The 17,860-nt window shown below is 40.7% G+C and overlaps 1 long non-coding RNA gene across 1 annotated transcript in view; it reads left to right on the plus strand.

Moving 5' to 3' along the window:
• Nucleotides 1–6,304, plus strand: part of LOC114546929 (uncharacterized) — a 29,334-nt gene extending 23,030 nt beyond the window's left edge. The window contains exon 3 of the long non-coding RNA XR_003691096.1: nucleotides 6,132–6,304. This is a non-coding gene — a long non-coding RNA (uncharacterized LOC114546929). The remainder of the gene's footprint in view (nucleotides 1–6,131) is intronic.
• The last annotated feature ends 11,556 nt before the right edge of the window (nucleotides 6,305–17,860 follow it).

The following is a 17,860-nucleotide window of genomic DNA, read 5'->3' on the forward strand; positions in this document are numbered from 1 at the left end:
GTTCCTTTTTTATTTCAAGGTTTGTCTTTCTGTGAAAATTTAACTCTTCTTCTATGAATCTTAAATGATTTTTGTTAGCTTGTAACTTCTAAGTGTAAATGTGTGCCTTATTGTTTTGTTGTTCTAAATATAAGCATTATTCTTTATATATTTTGTGTTCTACTTAATATTTTCTGTGGACTCCAGAAAGGGTGTGTGTGTGTGTCTGTGTCTGTGTGTGTGTGTGTGTGTGTGTGTGTGTGTGTGTGTGTGTGTGTGTGTGTGTGTGTGTGTGTGTGTGTGTGTGTGTGTGTGTGTGTGTGTGTGTGTGTGTGTGTGTGTGTGTGTGTGTGTGTGTGTGTGTGTGTGTGTGTGTGTGTGACTTGATGTATGACAACATGAGGTGTATGAATTCCTTCAGGGTCCCCAGAACTGAGCTGCGTTACATTAGCTGCCCTTTCAAAACAAAAACAAGACAAAGGGCTGTGGTGAGTTGTTCATAATCTTTCTTTTTAGTAAACTCTGGGTACACAAACAATGTTGTCAATGATTTTGTTAAGGTGTAGAGCCCATGGTGAGACTTCGAGCAAAGTTTAATGTTGTGTCGAGCCTTCTTAGTGTTTAAAAATAGCTATTTTGAGGATAGCATAAAAGTGCCCCTATCCCTCCCATTCAAAAGGCCATTTGACCGAAAAACGAAAATACGCTAAATCTTAAAAGTGGATTTGTGGAAGAAGATTCCGTCCTAAATATGCTTTTAAATGAAAGTTTGACTCAGGTACATTCACAAAAAGACCCTAGGTTGCATTTTGGCGACGGTTACGCTTTAATGTTTCGCACGCTTCCCACTCGCTACCCAGACGGGAGGTCTGCTGTCATTATCTCATTCCAATCTTTTGATAGGATGCAAATGTGGCAATTGATGGCAATTAATTTGATAGAAGAATTAGAATGAAAGAATTTAGTCCACATTGCTCATCTCACCAAAAACACTCAATACTCTCCAGGAAAGTCTGTGTTCCTTGCTTAAGACTGCATTCTCAATCCAAACGAAGGTCAACTGAATCCTGCAGAGTCAGGAGACAGCGGTATAACCCCAACAACCTTCTCATCGTCTTAATACCTGCTCTTCGATAGTGCCAGCGACCCTCTCTCAGGCTCCATTATTTTCCTCCTCTGATATAATGGATCAAGAATCTCCTGTAGAGGGAACAGATGGTCAGAGCCAAGCATAACCCAACTACCCTGCTTCTACCCACGGCTACTTTTCTTTTCCTCTTTTTAATTATGCCTTAAGGGGAACAACCCAAAGTCGCTTTCCAGCTTTAGCTCCTAAATGTCTGAAAGAGAAGGATGTCGTGGCACAGATTGTAGGGTCAGTGTGACAAAAGAGAACTTAAGCTGAGTTATGTGGTTTGAGTAGATTAAATCCCAGAGATGGAGCAAGGAATGAAAAATACACTGAATCTGGATTTGAACATAAACCTGAAAGTATTACATTGTGTAGAATCCAACACATTCTCACTCTTCCATTGGGTAAAATACAGACGCTTGGTCATGTGCCTTTGCGGTTTGTTATTCACGCTAAAAGTCTCCTTTAGCGTCGGGACTCTTGACGTCACTTTTGACGCTCTGGGTCGGGACATACTGACTGACATGCGGCACAAGAACGAGACAGTTAGGTTTAGGAAAAAATCGTGGGTGGGGTTATAAAATATACGTTTCAGTGACACACAGTACAAGAACAGGCCGGTTAGGTTTGGGAAAAGATCGCTGGTGGGGTTCTAAAATGTGTGTTTTTGTGAAGCGTTATTATCCCTTGTGTTGACTTCGGGTCACATTGACCCGTTTTCAATTTTTGTTTTATAACAGAAAATATGGGATGTAGAAATAAGCGCTGAACATGTGTAGAGGAAAAATGTAACCATTCAAAACGTTGGAAAAGGCAAAAAAAAACAATTAGGAAAAAAAGGCGTCAAAAACGTCAAAATTTTTTGTTTTTTTTCAAGGTTGACGGGAAGACAACACAAGGGTTAAGGAACCCACTGCACTTCTAGGCAAGACCCGCCCTTCAATAGCATTTGCGCGCTACGATTGGTCAGGCGTTCGTGCTCCGGGAGGTAACGGAACCCGATTTGTTCAGGTCCTACCCCCTGACCAATCAGCTATCCTAAACTTAACTACTCAAGGTCAATGCCCAACCTCAACCAATCGGGTTGCTAATAGGGCGGGTCTTGCCTAGAACTGCAGTGGGTTCCATAATTGCGCTTCTGTGACACGTGGGACAAGAAAAGGACATGAACCCCGGTCTCCTGGGTGAAAGTCCTGTGTTGTTTGACCCATCCACCACCACAACCAGTTCAGTTTCAAGTTTATTGTCATATGCATATTAATACGAAGTACCACAGCAATGAAATACAATGTGCCTTAGCACTCTCTCAGCACCTGTCAATAATAACAATTTTAAAAACATAATAGCATTAAAAACATTATAAAATATCCAACATAATATACATAAGTGACTAAGTTCAGACCACAGCCTGTTGTGCTATCATTCAATAACCTTATTACCTGGGGGTAAAAACTATCCCTAAAACGTGTTGTGCGTGTTTGGATGCTCTGAAAACGTATCCCCGATGGAAGATGGGAGAAAAGATTGGTTGCAGGATGACTGGAATCCTGTATAATAATAACCAACCTCCTTACGCGGCATATCGGTCTTTCATACTACTCGCTACCATTGTCGCTCCTAATACTACGTCATTTTACAGCGCCGGGGTCACACTGCTGCTTTGCCCGGTGTGTTCCATACCGATGGTGAAGGTTGCTTTTTGCGTTGTATCTCACACTGAGAGACACTGCCCAAGTGTTCGTATTTTACGAGTTGGGAGTGAGATCTGGTTGGTAGAATCACATGCAACCATGACAAAAATGATATACTACTGTATGCACTCAAACACTCCCGGCCACATACTGTTATCATCTAGTAGAATTGTTGGAAACCATGAAGGCACACAATAAGATAGGGATAATGTTTATTTCAAGTAATCTGACCAAAACATTATAAATGGAAATCTTTTTTTATTTTTATTAAGATTGCCACAATAGCGATAAAGGGCCTCCATAGTTGAAATAATTATCAAGGCATGAGAGAGGAAAAATATGGTTAGTGTTTGAAAATTACTTTGTTATTGTTTTTGATGCTGACAAATTAGTGCGTGACCTTTTTGTCTAGGTTGAGAAATTAGAGCAGTTATTAAGAACCACCTCAGCACAGCAGCAATGCACACCCACGCAGACACATGTAAAGTACCATCGATTGTGTGTCTGGGTAGATTATGAGGGACCAAACAAAGAGAGCAGACTCATTGTGATTCTTCCAGAAGAAAGAAAGAAATGCAATAAAGTGACCTCGAGCACATGAGGATGGTCTGAATAGGAAAAAATGCAATTTGTCCAGGGTAAACCCTTCTTGCTGCGTGACAATTCACACAATGCAAGGCTGCGGCTGGTGAGAGACAAGCCAAGCCTCGTACACTTTCATAATTTAGTTTGCTATGGAATCTTGCAGTGTCATTACTTAATTTTTCAATCATCTTCTTTTCCGTCATAATACATTTTCACATTGTTGCCAAGGAAAATGTAATTAGCTCTTTTACATCTGCTGGCCACAGTCACTATGAGTAGGTCATTAACAGTCTAATCTCATCATTTGCTGCCGACTTGTTTTCATAATCTCTGGCTACAATACAGCACAAGAGAATAGAAAGGGCTTTGTGTTTACTATTACATTTCTAACTTGCACTTTTGTAATATCTCGTGCTGAACAAGCAATTGGGATGATACTTATTCAAACAGCATTGGGATTTTTCATGATGTTGAGTTTAAATTGAAAGTAGGAATCTGCATCTGTACAATAGCATTGCAAGACACGCACACACGTAGGATAATGCAATATGTTGTTTATGACACTATTTTCTAATGAGAGATTTAGTTCTATGATTAATTGTGTTCTCTATATATTATCACAACTAAATATGATCTTGCTCAAAGCTACATCCATACAGTTTATAACAATGACCCAAAAAGAAATGTTATCACTATAACAATCTGAATAACCATGTAGCCCTCACAGAAAATGTTCTAAAAGTTTAATAACCTGCAATAACTGCTTTTTTTGTGTCCACTTGGGGACAGCAGAAACAAGTTGTGAACACAACACTGACATATCATCACCAGTTAGGTTGATATGGTGAACTTACTGTATACCCTAACCCTAATGCTGAGCAAACAGTTGCTTATTTACTAGTCTCGCATTGCCAGACCTATTTCCAGAGTGTTGTGTCAGCGCTGGAGTAAGGTCTGGCTACACCACACACACATTCTGGGATAGGAGAAAAAACACTCTGGCTTGTTTGCAATCCTTTAAACCAATCACAATTGTATTGGGCGGAGCTAAGCTCGGGATGCAGCGACGGTGCCTCTGCAAAATAGTCTGGGGAAGGAACTTTTTTCACTAAAACATTTCCTGCAACTTCTGACTTCCGGGTAACATTAAAGGAATAGTTTGACATTTTGGGAAAATTCACTTAATTGCTTTCTTGCTGAGACTTATGAGAGGACTGAAAGCACTCTGACATCTGTACGGTAAATATGAAGCTACAGTATTGCCAGCAGCCAGTTAGCTTAGCTTAGCATAAAGACAAGGGCAAATGGCTAGCCTGCCACTGGTGCAAGGCAAGGCAAGGCAGCTTTATTTGCATAGCACATTTCAGCAACAAGGCAATTCAGAGTGCTTTACATGAAACATTAAAAAACAGTTAGAAAACAATTAAAAACAATTTCAAAGCATTAAAAAACAAAAAATAAAATGTAAAGAGCAATTAAACAATTAAAAACAATTTAAAATCATTAAAAGACAAGAATAAAATGTACAGTGCATTTTAGTGCAAGGTAACAAAATTGTGCCTATAAAGCTAACTAATTAACACGTTATATCTTGTTTGTTTAATCCGTTAAAAAAAAAGTGTAAAAACAACCGTTTTCTGGGGTTATATGTTGAGCTGTGTCTTGTCCAGATCCACCTATGTCTTGTCCAGGACCAGTTGCCAGGCAACCTGGGGAGACTCCAGGAAGTTATTTGTCCCAGTCAAGAAACAATCTGGTACACAACCTCCAGTAAAATGGCAAATTGTTGTTTTTGGGATCTAACCACACCTCAAGCATAGAGGTGCCGATTACAAAATACTTACATCAATTGAAAGTACAAGAACAATTAATGTCTATGAGAGGTTTCTGATTCTATTGCTGTCTTTTATTGAACACCTCTTATTTGAGAATTTTTAAAGTACCTAATGATTCCTACAAAATACTGAAATTGAATCGAAAAGGATACTCAGCAGGCAGGCATGCGATCAGCAGCAGGCCGTTCTCTTTTCTCATTTTAGGTGAGAAAACGGATTCTGAAAATCTTGTTTCGAAATTAAACCGTCCATTCCCTCACCTCCTCTCACCAAGACAAATGAAGCCACAAATAGAATGATGATAGAATTATCATTAACATCGAGTAAATGTGAGGTTTTTGTGAATGTTAAACTGAGATATGTTTTCTTTTAGAATGACATTACCATGTAGCAGAGAAGCTTAATTACAATGATTAAAATGATTGACAGCATAACAGTTGGACGGATAATTATAGTGCTTTCTGAAGAGTAGCAGGGACGGTACCGAACGTGAGGTAAAGAAGATAACGCCAAGAGATATTGTCATGACACATTTTAAGTAATTCCTTCTCAGCATGGGGATAAAATACTCTCCTTTCATGTGTACTTTAACAATCTGGACTTATTTTGGACCGAGCGCCTGTCAAAAGTGTGCGCGTGCATGGGAATTTCACCAGTAGCGTTCATGCCCCAGAACCAATTAATTTAGCCCATAATAGACTGTATGTTAGTGGATTATATTACTGATTGGAAGGTTCAGACAGCAGCGGTTGATTAGCTTTAACGAGTTCAGCTGACATCCACATTTCTCTTTACACCCTAATTGAATTTCCAATCCTAATGTAATTATCACACAGACTCAATTATTGATCAATCGCAGGTGTTATTCAACAGGAGGCTTTTATTAAAGACTCATTTTTTTTTCGACAGGAGACAGGCAGAAATACCAGCTGCTCCTGTCTGTCCACACGCCAATGAAGAGGTTACCCGAGGGTGGGATACGGAGAGTGTAAGCAGACAGGGCGCCCAGCACCAGCACTGTGATGGGAGCTAATTGGAGGTGACAGTGAGCTGATAGGCTGACATGATCCGGGTCATGGTTTCACGGGAAATCCTCCATCATTCGCTACTGTCCTCTACTATGTATAAAACGGAACACATTTTTCATTTATTTGTGTTGTTTTACTATGGCTTTGTAATTACTACACCCTTTTTTTCAGTACATACATTCAGACACAAATTAGTTTTAGAAATACTGCAACGGCTGTTGCAACTGACGTTTCAATTATTAAACAACGGCGGAGTTGAAAAAGACAATGGGCTCGTTTTGAGATGAGCCAGATCTGCGCAGAATCGATCACCGGCGATCGCCGCCCAATGCGTGGCGGTTAGATTTGTGTCCGACTTGATCCCGACTTGCTCTGACACACGTGGACAACGATAACCTCACGAGATCAAGGCGGCCGCAGTTTTTAGAGCCAGGCGCCGCGGTTGCTCTCCACCGACTGCAAGACCCAGGCGGACCCAGGGCATGCTGGGAAACGCCGGCCTCTCAGCTGATCGAACAGCCGATTGGTTCAGAATCGACGCAACATGATGACGTTTTATATAAACTTTTTATGGATTTGGATTGGAGGGATTTTAACTGCTATTTGTCTGATTTTAAAGGCTTTATTCTGTACAGAACACATGTGTGGCTGGTAGTTATGTTTAGAAGTCAGAGAGACTAAAGCTGTTCAGGTTGCGGGTCATCTACAGTGTGTTGTTAATTTAAATCAGCAACATATCGCATGTAGAGCATTTTAACAGCTACTCTGTCATAATTAAAACAACTGGAGACTGTGTAGGAGCTGATATATGGGTCTGATAACATTTTATTAAATCTGAATCGGACCACAAAGTTTCTGTCACTTCCTGTTCAGCCTGAAGGCTGCTGGAAACGGCTGGAAAACTGTCCGACTTGAGAGCGGATTTTTGTGACCGCCCCCGGCTGCTGCCGCCTGCTCTCGTCCACTTTACAGGCGAGGCGCAGTTCATCTCGAACGAGCCTAGTGACAGCTATTCAGGGGAAGCTGAGGTGCACATCTGAAGGAGGCCTTGGAGCAGTAAAGGATAAAGTAAAGTAAGGATAAACACGTGGAGGTTTGTGAAACCGAACGCATGTCCTTGAAAACCAGAGCAGGCGAAACAACTTGAGACCGGTGGTCTTGAAAGAGACTTAATTGTGTTCAAAAGATTCCAGATGAGCGACTCAGTGTTGAAATGGGAGAGGGAGTTTGAGATTGAGAGGGTGCACCAATGCTAACACAGACCAGTCTCCCAGACTGGTCTCGATTGGTTTTCTGAGGCAGTCAGAGGGGGACAAGGTGCTCAACGCACCTAAAGCAACACGCGGGCTTGTTTGGAAACGACTGTTTCCGGATATGTTGAAAGAACTGGCGCAGAAGAGGAAAGCCTTCACATCTGTGAAGTGAAAACTGCATGAGCTCAGTGTGAGATACATGCAGGCTTTCCCAGTGATGCTGAATTTCAAATAGAAAGGGGGGAAAAAAAGTGACTTAACTGGAAGTTAAGTAACCTATGTACTTATTTTAACCCAAACCATAATCTTTTTGTAAACCAAACTAACTAAAACTAAAAAGTAGTTGCCTAAACTTGCAATCATCAAATGTGTTTTTTTTTTTTTTTAACCAGATCACAGCATGGATTTGTCTATGGTGTTCCTCAAGGTCTTGGTGTCTTAGATTTTTGACTATTTAAAAAAACAAAATTAGTTAAATGTAACCCCAAATCTATGTGTCAAATGGTATCAACTCAAAAATTGCTGCAACAACTTATGAGAAATTATGCCTTAAACTTCCTCCTTAAAAAGCTGGATGTGGTGTACCACAGTGCCATACGTTTTGTCACTAGAGCCCCATATGGTACCCACCATTACAAACTCTACGCATTAGTTGGCTGGCAGTCAAGTCAACTTTGTGCCAGACATACAGAGCAATTGAATATACGTTTCTCTCCAACCCACGATGCAAAAAGGACACATACAACAAGTATAATATATATTAAAAAAAAGAAATATATACAAATTAGGGCTGTAGGAACGAATTCCAAAAATTCGAATATATATACAGTCACCCGACAAGCCCATTCCTCCTTTGGCCGCCATCCAGTTCTCAGCTTCCAATGACTGGAATGAATTACAAAAAAACCTTAAACTTGAAACACTTATTCCATTCGTTGCTTTTAAAGTACTGCTGTCTGGGCTCTTGTCTGACTGCTGCATGTGTTAACTCTTTTCCATCATTCACGCAGTGTTGCACACGCTCACATTATTGTCTCTTATGCTCCAATGCATAGTGGCACAATCTTACCAGCACTGCTGTCATATTTGTCTAGTATCTGTTTAATGCGTTTTGCACTATTCCATTTGCACATACTGTATACAGATTCTGTACTACACTCAGTATTTATATTTGATCCATATTTTTTGTAGACTCTGTATCTTTATATTTTGCGTATTTCATGTGTAACTTGTCTCGCACGTTTTATGCCTTGTCTTGGCCAGGTTGTTGTTGCAAATGAGAATTTGTTCTCAATCGTCTTACCTGGATAAATAAAGGTTAAAGAACTGGAAGATATTCTTCCATCATAATGTTCTAGGCATATATATATATATATATATATTACAAAAAGTACAGCATTCATCACGTGTATTACAATAGAGGAAACTTGACAGATTCAGTTCTTCATTTAGGTTTAAGTCAAAGTTCTGCCTTTCTTAACTTTTTGCACATATTGTTGACACAGAATGTACTTTTTGTTATTGTTGGTCATAATTTACATGGATACCACAGGTAGGTGGTAAAGGGTAGCCCAGGGACCTTACAGGTCTTTAGGAAATCTAATGGTTGATTAAAGCTGCTGACAAGGGACCCTAGTGTGTCTTTATGCTTGGCAGGAGGCAGGAAAAAATAAACAGCCTGTTTCATTCATCCAAGTACATTTGCATGATATAATAAACCCATAGAGATGATGTTAACTTAAAAAGACTATGTTAGTGTGTAATGTGTATGGAAGCAATGCCTCAAAGTCAGATCTAGTGCATGCATGATTGAAGTTGTTGGAACATTTAAATAAATAAGTAATATAGTCAATAATTCCCTCACTGTATCCCCCGGTGAGGTGGTTATTCATGTTTTCCTCTCATCCTTCCACACATCTATCTCAATCAGCCGGCCCACTGTGCACTATTGAATTGCACAGCAGAAATAGATTTGCAAACTTTCACAAAGCAAGTTGGAGAATGGTGCGAGAGCAAGATGTCACTCTACAGCGATTCAAATGACAGGGTTGGAGGTAGTGAGCAGATTGATGCAGCACTCACTCTCTCCTACTGTTCATTAGCAATTTGTGAACCGTCGGCTCTTAGTGCTATTTGTAATAAGAGAGAAACACCATCAATCATTTTCAGGCTGTTGGCTTTAACCTGCATTGTGCAATTATTCTTTCTACCACTTGACTCAATTGTCTTGCTTGCTCGATCAGTTGGAAGGCCTTTTAGCTCAAGCACTAAAAGATTTATGCAGGAGATTTACCTTTGTCTAATGTAAAAGGCATCTGAAAAGTGTTCCATGACAGCACTAGGGATTAACATTAAATATTTCCCCATTCCTTACTGCTCACTCAATCTAAATCAATTCATGGAAATACATAAGAGAAGACCTCCATAGGAAGAGGTTAAGGGTTAAGTCTAGCACATAGTCCATGTGATTTGAGACATCACAAACGCCATGCTGCCAATCTGTGAGCCAGGCATCTATTGTCCTGTCCAGCAGCTCAAGAGTGGCCACTGAAGGCTCAAGTCGTGACTATATCTCCTATTGGCTCATTGCACGTAACTGACTCAACTCAAGGGAGCTAATTAAAGAGCAATCAGGTGAAGTCTTACGATTTCTAAGGGCCTCTCCGGGAGGGAAGGGCTATGAACTAAAAGGAAATGAAAGCAGATTTATATACTATATAAAGAGAGAGACAGCTTGACTGTAACCGGAACACTCGAAATGTGAGGATAGGGAGGTGTACAGGCAGTTGAAATGTAAGAATTTAACACTAGATTGAATGTGCTTAGAATGTGGAATTAGACGAGAAGATTGATTCCACTTTCATGTCATGCTAAATATGACGCTACAGCAAGCAGCCAGTTAGCTCATGTTAGCAAAAAGACCCGAATGTGAATGAAGAATTAGATCAGTTCATTTGAATGAACCTTGGGTCAACGTCTTTGGCTCTGCATTTGAAATGATGTCGAACAGAAATCTATTAATATTCCAGCTTATTAAAAATCTTTTTTTCTGTTGTAAATAATTCCACCAAGAAGCTTACAATTGTACGTCCTTGGACTTTATCCTACATTTTTGGGGTTTTGCTGTCAGCTTAAAGTAAAATGCAGAGCAGAAGAAAATATTTTTGCACAGTGGCAAGAGACATCTAATAGTGTTTTCAATCAGTTAGCGTGATTTAAGTTGCCGTTTCTGTTGTTCCGTCAGACTGGCGAGCATTTCATTCAAAACCTGGTCCATCAGCACTGGCGCACCAGAGGGGTGTGTCCTCTCCCCGCTGCTCTTCTCCCTCTACACCAATGACTGCACCTCGAAGAACCCGTCTGTAAAACAACTGAAGTTTGCAGATGACACCGCTATCATTGGTTTGATCCAGGATGGTGATGAGTCTGCTTACAGACAGGAGGTGGAACAGCTGGTCCAATGGTACAGTCAGGACCACCTGGAGTTAAACCCCAAGAAGACTGTGGAGATGACAGTGGACTTTAGGAGACCGGACCTAAAATGGTCTCCCAACATTGACTCTTTCCAGAAAAAGGCCCAGCAGAGGTTATACTTCCTGCAACAGCTAAAGAAGTTAAATCTGCCGAAGGAGCTGCTGACCACTTTCTACTCAGCCATCATTCAGTCTGTCATCTGCACCTCCATCACGGTCTGGTTTGGGTCAGCCACCAAACGTGAGGGCCAGACTGCAACGGACAATTAAGGCTGCAGAGAGGATCATTGGAGCTGACCTTCCCTCCATCCCGGACCTGTAGGGTCAGGAAAAGGGCAGCAAAAATCTCTGCAGACCCCTCACATCCTGGTCCAATCCAGTCTCATGCCAGTACGTGTGATGGTCACATTATTTTAATCTATTGATACGTGTGTCACGGGGATATTTTTGTCGTTTGTTTCGTGGTGGCCAGGACGAAAATGTAAACTAATGTATTTAAATGGGAAGCATATGTCGTGGTCACAGGACGTCTACGGTAGCGAGTAGTATTAAATGCCGAAAATCTGCGTAAGGAGTTTGGTTGGGGTGGTGGATGGGTCAAACAATTCCGGACTTTCACCCAGGAGGCCGGGGGGATCGCGTCCCGCCTGTGGCGTTTTGTTTCCCCACGTTAACCGTCCCGTTATTGTTGCGTGTTCCCCGTGGCCGTGTCCCAGCGAGTAAGGCGTCCTTTCCCCCGTGTTTTTTTTCCTAAACCCAACCTCCGCCATCCCATTATTGTTTCACATCCCGCGGCCGCCTCCCGGCGTGTGAGGCGTCCTCCCCCGGGGTGTGGCGTATGTTTTCCCCGTTAATCTCCGTATAGACCATTTCGTCCTGGCCACCACGAAACAAACGACAAAAACGTCCCCATGAACACGTAGCTATAGATATACCGTGTTGCCTGGTCACAATCTGTTCACCCCCCTTCCCTCTGGTAGGCGATACAGGGCACTGTTCGCCAAAACCAGCCAATACAGAGACAGCTTCTTTCCCCAAGCAGTCACTCTGTTGAGCACTCAGAAATAGCCCCCACCCTTACACTGAACAAAGTCAGTCATCACTGTTCTGCTCATCTACCCCATGTCTATTTCAATACTACAATTACAATATTGTTATTAATATATTACCAATGCACTGATCTGCCTTGCACTGTATTCATATTTAAATCCTAAATATGTATGTATGTATTGTATTGTTATACTGTAGACTTAACAGTATTTTTTTATATTTTTTACTGTCCTTTATGGTTTTAGTCTTTATATGTTAAGTGAGTGTTGTACTTAGAGAATAAAGATTAACCGGAGTCAAATTCCTGGTTTGTTTACGCAAACCTGGCCAATAAAGCAGATTCGGATTTGGATTCTGAGTGGTTGCAGGAAATGCATGCAGAGGGCTTCCCAGGGATTAAAGTGCCTTGACTAAATTGTCGTGGAGAGGTTGTGACTCACTGCCATTTGTATTTAGCTGTGAACTAGCTGTAAGCATACAGTAAGTGTGAATACAGGCTAGTGTAGATAAGTGTACTGTAGTGCTTTTGAATGTTGAGTGCCAAAATGGGCAAAATGTTTATGGAACATCAGGTATTTCAGTTTTACTTGACCATCCTGTCTGATTTTTTTATTTAACATCCAGTCAACAGTTTTAAGCTGATTTACATATTGATATACAGTTTTTTTTTGCTGTTAAATTGGACAGCTTCACTACATTTACAAAATTGATGATACACTTTATATTTGTATTATGCACATACTGCAGTCCCTGGCCCTGGAGTAGGGTGGCACCATATGCATATAAATTAACTTGGGATTATTAATAAAGGACAGTAGCCCTTAGAGTAAGCCCTTAAAGAAAACTACCCTTAAACTGAAGGAGAAGCAGTTTAAAGGCACAGGCGAGCTGCTTTTAACGCGTCTTCAGCTTCTGTAATGTGACATATTTCTGAGCAAAACAGGATATGTGAGCTGGGTTCACGAGGGGGAATAAAAACAAATCCTCCAGATTCCATTGGATTGCTCCAATGTAGGCATGGCCTAGCTTTACTGAACTATAATATCACTATTTGTGCTTGCCAACTGATTTGTCTCATTGTAATAAGAACACTGTTTCTGTGTTTCTTCATGCAACTGCCCATCTGCCATGTGTGCAACCAATATTTAAACCATAAAATGTTTGGGGCACATGGATAAGTGCAGACAGTGGGTTAGCGGCTAGCACTGTAACCTCACGGGACCGTGCCTATGTTCCCACATTTCTAAGATTTTTTTCAAAATTAGGCCCTGTGTTCCCACAGTTCCCACATTTCCTTTTTCATAAATTTGTATCAGATTGTATCCCCCTTTCTCCCAATTTGGTAGCCAATTACACCCTACCTATTATCCAGTAGCAATGGACTACAGATGGAATGTAATCCTAACCCTACCATAGGGCCTTATTTTAAGAAAAATCTTAGAAATGTGGGAACATAAGGCTGACCCCCACCTCACACCAATCTTGCATGTTTCTGTAGGAAATGTAAATGTTCTGCCCGGTTCAATCCTTCTTTCCTGCCAGACTTCCACAGAGAGGCAAACTAAGACACAATTAACACAAATTTAAATTGGCATGTCTCTGCAATTGGCTGGTTGGCTACAAAAATAATATATAGCACAGGTTTCAGTTGCCAAAGCGAGCAGGCATGTGTATATGCTATCTGTCAGCACCAACTTTTGTTGAGGGTTTGCACAAGCTTGATTTAATTTGAAGTATATTGCTGCAGCTTTAAACAGCCCATAGAGGCCAATGGGACTGTGTGTGTTTGTACTTGAGTTTGTCTATGATGGACTGGCAAACTGTCTTGGTGTTCCTTGCCTTTAGACACAGTTTTCCACCAATCATTTTCAGACTCAAGTACACTAGAAGGCTCTGACTTTGATTAAGTTAGCGGCCCACTTTAAAACCTCTCTGGTGCATTGTGCTGCAGCACTACAATATGTCCCCTGTGCTATGAACTAGGGGAAAAATAACAATGAAAACAGTTAAAGTGAAAGAGGGCACAGGTATATCTGAGAGAACAGGTGCTGTGATTGTAGTAGAAAGTAGAAAAGCCTATTTCTGTGTATTTCTATGGGGGAAACGTGGTAGGTGATAGAGAAAGAGACCGCAGACTCACCCGTGTTCATTTGTGTAGTCATCAGACCTTTGTTGCTTTGCATCCATAATACAAGCCTGGGTAATTTGATGAAACCCCTTGGGTCTCATAAAATGAGTGTAAGCACTGCAGAATATTATCAGAAGAACATTCATTATTAGGAGCTCTCCGGGAATCTATGCTTTGGGTATTAAGCGGTTACATAGTTGTTTTCTCCGACAATGCCTCTCAGCCATCCAGCCTCAACATTTTCCTTATCTCCTGCTGCTCTTGTGGGCCAACTGCTACTGGCAATGGTGTGGACTCATTTGTTTTTCTCTACCTGAGTATATTGTACACTGAGGTGCCAAAGGGGATGCTGATAGCTTGACCTGTCCATGTCTTAGTTGTCTCCACACATTTTAATCAGTGGAAATGGTAACGTTTGCATAATGCATTCCTACTTTTTCATGTGCTATCATCACCTGCTTTGATAGACGGAGAATCCTTGAGCTATTTCACTTTAGTGCACTATTCCAGCCAAGATTAGAGCTTTTCCTGGCGTTGGCATTTAGCTACATGTAGTTAGCAGTGACGGAGTATAGCAGCGTTTTCAACCGTCAAAAATCCCCAATAAAGGCTTCTAAACCAAACACTACACAACTGGACAGGTTCCAGCAGGAATGTGATCTTAAATTGGGGAGAAATTAACAACATCAACAGCCAAGATTACGGTTTCCCTGGCGTTAGCATGTAGCTACATTTAGCAGTGTACGGAAAATATAAACGCTGCATTAACGTCTGTTGAATGGCGTTGAAGCCCAAGTGTTGACGCCTGCACACTGTGCCTGTGTTGACGTCGACACTCGTATCGGGTGTGATCTAGCACCTACCAAGCTACACCATTCCACCAAGTTTGGTTAAAAAAAATAAAAAACAGGCCAGTAGTTTTTCCGTAATCCTGCTGACAGACAATCAAACAAACAAATGGACAAACCAAACCGAAAACATAACCTCCTAAGCGGATGTATTCATGATATAACACTATATGCTTGTGAGCCTGGCTGCAACATCACCCTTAAGATGAGTCTGCATTGCATTCACTTCTCCATCTTTACACAGGCTCTTATGGTGAAGAAGACTGAGGCCACCAGGGAGGCTGCACCACCTGCCTCACTGTGTGTTTCCTTCCCTCTCCACTCAGCTCAGATCCTCAGCACAAGCAGTCCTCCCCCCACCCCCTCCCCCTTTATTACCATACCAGCAAGACCTTATAACCTGCACGCTGTGTGAATTCACAAAGACTCCACTGAGAGTTATGTGTGTTTAACAAATAATATGTTCCGGGTGTTTTACTGGTGCAACGCCATGCTACTGCAATAAAAGATAACACTGTATGTGATGTGACATACTACCATAGTACAGGGTAGGGTACAGCAGCGTATGATGCAATATCACATGGTATGAGGCAGATAAAACTATCAAATATGTCAAATAATGTCAAATAAAAACAAAATAATGATACAATATTATATGTACTACCGAACATGGCACAACGCAATCATGTACAACATAATCTGTGGGTGATAATGTGATCAGGTCTCCCAATATTAGAGAAAAATTGGATAAGGTGAAACAAAGAACACCGCGTTGCGAAGAACACTAGTAATCCTCTGCCATATATAAATCATGTTGCATACAGGAACGGAACACCTCAGAGTGCATTAGCCAATCAGAGTGAATGTGTTTAATAGCCATGCTATAAAATGTGTGATACTAGAGCACCATAATGTAACGATACCATATCATGGATGTAATGATATAAGATGTAAATCCACTTTGTTATGAATAATCACTAACAGGCATGGGGGTTGCTTTGAATGAATCCAATGGACCCCCAAAGTACACAAAGTAGGAAACAAGCACAACAGAGCACAGTTTAAACTGCTTTAGACTGTCTGATGGAAAATCCCTGCTGTCACATGCTGACGTGCATATGTGTTACCATGGTTACCAACGATTTTACATATCGTGAGCATAGAATTATAAGGTTCTATCTCCACTTTTGGTCAAAATTGAGTTTTGGCATAATCTGATCCATTAGGTGTATATTAATGCCTGTGTGGTGTTATTTTTGTAAAAAAAAGTATTTAGTTAGTTATATCTCAGAACTACCCTAAACGGAGATAGAACCTTATAATTCTAAGCTCACGATATGTTGGTAACCATGTTATATATACATTGCTTATACAGATTGTTTATAATATCGCTTCTTGAAAAGTTCACTATTAGCATATGGATTTATTAGTAGTTGAACTTTCGTTGAAATTCTTGCTAATATCCTCGCTAGAGTCCACTTGGAGGTGGACCGAGACCCTCCTTGTTAATCGGTCTCGGTCCGGTTTTTTGGTCCACACCTAGGATCGATTGACAGCTTTCTCACCTGCCTAAATGAACAGTAAAAACAAATGCGCCAGGATTCATTTTAACCAGGTTAAGTGTGAAAGCACCCTGAGAAACACTGTGTTTCACTGCAACGCCTGCACCACTGCACAAAGCTCCTGTATCATAGTTAGGACTGATCTGTAATGATGTGGATTAAATGGACTGGGTCAGTTGTCTTAATATAGGTCTAACTGTTATGATGTGTCTTATGATGTGATTCAACAAAATCAGAAAAAATGAGATTTCACTTCTGCTTATTCTCTGCGCCCTCCTTGTAGACAATTTTGCATTTGAAGCACCCCTCTTGGTCACATGAGTTAAATGTACATTATTGGTTGTGAGAAGTAAAGGTTGTAGTTTCATTTCATACCAATTGGCTATAACGTGCCTTTTTAATGTTCTACTTGAAAGAACAGACTATGCACTTAGACTTTGTAACTCTGGCAGCTCACAACCAAACAGCATACATTTAATATCAGAAAGCATGATACATATTGCTGGACTATTGAAAAAACATCTTTTGGAAAAGAATGATCATAGTCGGAGGTGTGAAAGAGAAAAATCCAAACAAAGGCACAGTGTATCTGAATAGCAAAGAAAGAGTCAACACAAACTAATCCATTTTCTTCTCTTAGTATTTTCATCCAGTATGAAAGAAATTTGTCCCAGCTTTTTAACACCTCAAAAATAAATGCATTGGATTCACCTATTTTCCGATGAGCCTAGTACTTGCTTAATGTGACAAAGGCCTCATTTCATTTCATTTCATTTAAAAAGAAACAATACACACTGATGCTCATGTATCTCTTTGCGGACTTCTTTATACTGTATATAGTGTAGCCACTGCAAATCCTTCAAAGCACCACGGATAATAGATCAAGCAGCTTCACTTGGAAGGTTATTAGTAATATGTCGAAACCTAATAGGCATGGAGATGCAGTCATTACAATGGCTCTTCATGTATGTGAAGCTATTACTGTTACCATAGCCCTGACAATTAACTTGTCTCCTCTGATTAGGTGCAGCTATGAAAGAAAGAGAGACATTGAGAAGTGATTTAGAAGACAAATTGTTGGGGCGTGATATGCATTATAGAAATACACTTATAGTACTGTGGAATTTATGCCAATCAGAGTTATCGTATCTACCCTGTTTTAGCTCCCTTGAGGTAATTGAAAGCTAAATGCCGGCCCTTTTGGAAATGGGTTTCAAAGCTGTTGAAATGATTTATCCCTTCATCATGTAATCGATAGATCATTTCAGGCGTGATATTTAGTGTAAATAACTAAAT

Source organism: Perca flavescens, chromosome 20 (assembly GCF_004354835.1).
Source record: "Perca flavescens isolate YP-PL-M2 chromosome 20, PFLA_1.0, whole genome shotgun sequence".
NCBI lineage: Eukaryota > Metazoa > Chordata > Actinopteri > Perciformes > Percidae > Perca > Perca flavescens.